Source organism: Frankliniella occidentalis, unplaced genomic scaffold (genome assembly GCF_000697945.3).
Source record: "Frankliniella occidentalis isolate FOCC.00 unplaced genomic scaffold, Focc_3.1 Scaffold20, whole genome shotgun sequence".
Taxonomy (NCBI): Eukaryota; Metazoa; Arthropoda; class Insecta; order Thysanoptera; family Thripidae; genus Frankliniella; species Frankliniella occidentalis.
Window position 1 is genome coordinate 2,326,559 of NW_026267150.1, and position 4,848 is coordinate 2,331,406.

The window sequence follows — 4,848 nt, forward strand, 5'->3', positions numbered from 1 at the left end:
CGGGGACGCACCAGGGCGGGCGGGGTGGGGCACTGGGCAGGACAGGCGGGAGCCGAAGCAGAGGGGGATATCGTCCACCTCACTTGCTGCCCGTCTACCGCAGCAACTACAGCCAACAGTAGCACACAACATTATTTTTTTTTAATCCATTCCAAGCAGCTGCCCCTTTTGGTGGCAAAACAACTCACGGGCCCCGATGCTGTTTGGACCCAACATACCGGGCGCCATACCACCGGCGCCGCCTACTCTGACCACAAGAACAGAGGCGGGGCCGGGCGGGGCGTGGCGAGGCGTGGCGGGGTGAGCTAGAGCTGCGGGTGTCTGCGAGGGGCAGCGGCCCCGGGGCTCCCGGGAGGGGTGGTGCCGGGCGGTGCGGCTACCCGCCCCGGTCCGCAGTACTACCCTCAGCAGCACAGCACAGCACACGGGTCACGGCCAAAAGGGAGAGAAGGAGATAGGGCGAGAGGCGTTTCCTGGACGGGAATTGGAAAGAGAGCTCCCGAGTTTTTCAACTTCCGCGTTCCCGATCTCGGATACTGTCCCCAAAGAGTTGGTGTTTTGTCCACCAAAAAACAAACACAACACAACACAGACACACGAGATTTGGTGGACCGGAAGTCGAAACACCCGTTGAGCTCTACCGACGTCCCTCCTGGAAGTGCGACGCGCCGTGGACTCGGTGTACACCGTTGCCGCGGAGCCGATTGTGCGACCGCACTACCAAGAATCCCAGAGCAGCTCGACCGGGCGGGGCACGTCCAGCCTGGACCAGGACCAGGGGCAGGACCAGCAAAGCGGGCTCTCCTTTCTCTCTGGCCGCGCCTGGCTGAAGGCCACGCCGTGCCGCAGCGCGCCGCGGTCGCCGTCGTCGGCGTCGTCCCCAAAGATTGTATTGAATCCTTTGCCCGGGAACATCTCGGGGACAAATACGAAAGCGCGAAGGAGAAGAAAAGAGAGAGAAGAGAAGGGCCCATCTGGCTGCACAGCATCTCGCGCAGAGGGTCCGCGGAGCAGCAGCAAGGGCGCGGAGACGGAGGGGAGGCAGTCACGCACGGACAAAAGGGGGCCCCGCTGTTAACGGGATTAGCTTGTCCGATATGGACGGGGCGGGACGGGCTGCTCCGATGAACATGGCGGCTGCGGATGGAACGGCAAAGGAGGGGGTTTGTTTGGATGGGAGGCAAAAAAATGGCGCGGGGGAGGGGAATCGTTCACGTGGTCTCCAAACTCGCCAACACAAACATGGATATTTTGGGAGGGAGCGTATATAAGAGGCTCCGAGAAGGGGGGAGGAGGGGGGGCAGTGTGGGCTAGTGAACGAACCTGTCAGGCGCGCCCACCACCACCACCTCCACCTGCGCCCTCCTCTTTTTAAGACCCCCCCCCCCCCTCCTGTTCTCTCCTCGCAGCGCCTCCTGCCTCGTCTCGGCGGAGGGTAGGAGGGTTATTTTTTTAAAAGCCAAGGCGAAGCCCGGGGAGCGGATATTAGATGTGCGCTCGCTGCGCCGCGAGTGGCGGTGTTGGGGGGTGGGAGTGGCGGTGGAGGGCAAGCAGAGACCCCTTCGCGCGACTCACCTGCTGTCTCCTTCAGCAGAGCCCCGAGGAGCAGATCATCCGGCGCGGCGGGCACTCAAACATCCAGCTCCAGCACACCTGTGGAACGGCAAAAAAAAAAAAGAAGGGTTATTAAACTTGTCTAAAAATAAAATTCCGTTGAGTAATAATAACAACGTTTGGGTCGTTGGGGTTAGGGTTCTCTCTACGGGCGGATGGATGCGGAGCGCGATGGGGCGTAGCGTAGCGTGGCGTGGCGGAGCGTGGCGGAGCGTGGCGGAGCGTGGCGGAGCGTGGCGGAGCGTGGCGGAGCGTGACGTGGGCTGGCCCGAGCCGGGGGTGACCTTCGCAGGCGGCGCGCGTTGATTAAATTCGCCGCTTGGCCGGGTTCATATTCACTCCTGAAACAAACGCGCGGAGCGGGGGGCGTCTTCCCGGGAGAGTGGCCGCCACAACGCGCGAGCACCTATGTTGACACCTGGACACTCGTAACGACACACCGTAGAAAATAATAAAATAAAACGTTCCTTGAATTGTAAGACCCGGCCTTGCCAATGGCGTTCTCCAAGCTCCAAGACCGGGTCAAAGAAATTCAAAAAACTTTTTTACGAGGCGTGGTCGCCAATCGTTGGCCTCTTTGTTAGCCAAGATTTAGCCTTTGCATAGCAGCCAGGTCTGCTTTTAAAATTGATATCAAGTGTTGGCCAATAACGGCCAAAGGACGAACAAAGTTTGCCAATCGAAAAGGAGGAGTGCCAAAGTTTTTGGCAAGCTAAGCGACCACTGAGTTTAGAAGTGGACGCACACAAACCAGTTGGCAGGTTCGGTTCATCGTCCTTGGAGAGGGCGATTTCAGTAAAGCCAAAGCCGATGGCAGGCGGTACCAAACAGCGTCGCATGATGTCGGTGCGTGTGTATTACAACGTGACAAACGTTACAAAACGACGACTTGCTGGGCGTGGGCGCGACAATTTCGGTCACGACTCTCATCGTCCATCATCATTGCAAGCGTTCCCGTCCCGATCTCAAGAACTGGATCGGTATATATACGGGCGGGGGAAAAGAAGGGGAGGGGCAGAAATGGTCCAAAGCACGATTAATCGACTGCCTCTCGCCCCGACCGCGCCCCGCCACGCCCCGCTCCGCCACGCCCTACCCTACAGCCTGAGCCATTACAGCGGCTGAGCGCTGCATGCGGGTGCCCGCAGCGCTGCCGGCGCGGCGACTCCAGAGAAAGGAGAGCCTTTCCCAGCGATCTCTAGCGCGCTGCCGCCGTGCTCGTGGAGAGCATGGGGGAGCTCCTGATCAAAGTTCTGCACACCAGCGGAGCTAAATGGTCGGGCTTGGGGGCAGACACACGCTCTCATCTTTTTCCAAGTCAACGAGTTCGCATCAAATACAATATGTTTACATAACTGAGCTGTCAAAATAAAATAAACAACCATCCATCCAACCCCGCTGCTTCTCCCCGCACGAAAAACGGGCGTAATTTTTCCCCATGACATGACGGTTGTTCACGCGTGGTTTGGACCCGGTGTCGCTGCGCCAGCGGCGCGTCCGATTAAAGCGAGAAATATGCGGCAGCATCTTCTAGGCGACATTTTTGATTAAAATATAGGTGGGCGCGCGTTGCCGGAAGCGTTTTGAGTTCCAAGTTTCGCCCATGTCTGGCAGCGGCTACACCGGGGCCGGGTCGGCCGCTCGCTCTAACCGAACGCTCTGATGGGGCCGCCGGGGTCCAAACCACGAGGGAACAATCGTCATGTCGAGGGGAAAAATTACGTCCGTTGTTCGTTCGGGGAGAAGCTAGTACGGGTGGGAGAGAGGGTGGGAGCGATCGGCCACTCCCCCCTCTCTAACCCCCACCGAGCTATTGGGAGCCACCCATGACCACTGAATGGAGGCCCACGGGCCCCAAGCATTCTACCCTCAATCCATGCCGAGAGCCGAGAGATGGGGGGGCGAAACAGAGCGAGAAAGGGGAGGGCGGGGAGAGAAAATCGAAATAGCAAACAGAATCGGGATTCCTTTGCCTTTAATTCGCGTCAGTTTTGTGTCCCATATTTTCTCGTACAGATGGGAAACGAGAAAAAGAAAGAGAGAGATAGAGAGGAAGAGGGAGAGAGCAAGAGCGTGGGAGAGGAGGACGTTTTGGGTCTGGGCTGAACGTGTGTGTGTATGCTTTTTCCCCCAAGCCAATCTTGGCGAACGGATTGGCCTATGGTAAATCTGTCAGAACGCGGAGCTGCGGGGACAGGCTGCGATACACGGGCGAATAGAAATGTCAAATATCTGTCGACAGCAACAGATTCCGGGTGGGCGGTAGCCATAAGCAACAGATCTGGCAGAGAGCAAAGGGGGGTGGGGGGGAAGGGTCGTGCCTGCGACGGACCACCAACCTCCCTGCTCACTGCACTGGAGGGTCTCGGGAAGGGACTCGCTGTATTGCACTGGCCGGCAGGATCCAAGCAGGAACATGGAGTGGGGAAAAGTCCTGGCGGAGTGAATTGCAGAGAGCCGTAGAAATGTCTTGGGCGGGGAGAGAGAGACAGAAAGCGAGAGAGCCATCGATCCCCAGGAGCTAGGCTCGCTCTCTAAGCCATGGGACCTGCCAAACCAAAGGAAAGTTGAGATGAGAGGACGCCGGGAAAAGGGCAGGGGGGGGGAGGAAGGAAGGGGGATCGGAACTGGGCTAAAGAGGGCAGAGAGGTGCCAAAGAATGGCTGATGGAAGGCTCGGGTGGGGTAGGCAGCGCCGGTCACAAAGAGGACTGTCTCGGGGGCGAAGGGGCTGTGGGGCGGCGGCAGCGGCGCAGCGCTAAGTGCGGTGTTGTGCGATGGAGGCGCACCGGAGTGGCCCCTTTACCGCCCCTGCCCCCGCCCTCTACTTCACCACCCGACCCGCCTCCACGGCTGGCTCTCAGCTCGACGAGCGCCCGGAGAGTAGGCAAACCCTCCACGCTGCGAGCAGCTGTGCCGAGCGGGTTGCCTACCCACCGATCCGCGGGCGCTTCGGGACGCAATCGCAGGATGGGAGGGAGGAATGGGAAATGACCCAGGGGCTTTGGATCAACGACGAGATCACCGTGCTGAGTTCAGTCGAATCAAGGTCACACGTGATAACCCACACACAAGTTTAAATGAAAACAAGTCTAAATTTAATGTGTTTAATATGTAACAAGAGAGAGAGAGGGGGGGGGGGCTGGCACTTTGTCGAGGACCTTGGTGTGGCGGCAGGCGTGAGACTTGATTGAGCCCTACGGACTCGGAAGTGGTGGGGCGTGGCGGGGCGGGG

General features: G+C 58.9%; 1 protein-coding gene across 3 annotated transcripts in view; it reads right to left on the reverse strand.

Annotated features, from left to right (window-relative positions):
* LOC127748930 (uncharacterized) overlaps positions 1-1,656 on the reverse strand; it is a 119,896-nt gene extending 118,240 nt beyond the window's left edge. For all 3 annotated transcript variants that reach the window (XM_052264656.1, XM_052264655.1, XM_052264654.1), the window contains exon 1: positions 1,576-1,656. The gene's annotated coding sequence lies outside the window, so the exon portion shown is untranslated. The remainder of the gene's footprint in view (positions 1-1,575) is intronic.
* Between the last annotated feature and the right edge of the window lie 3,192 nt (positions 1,657-4,848).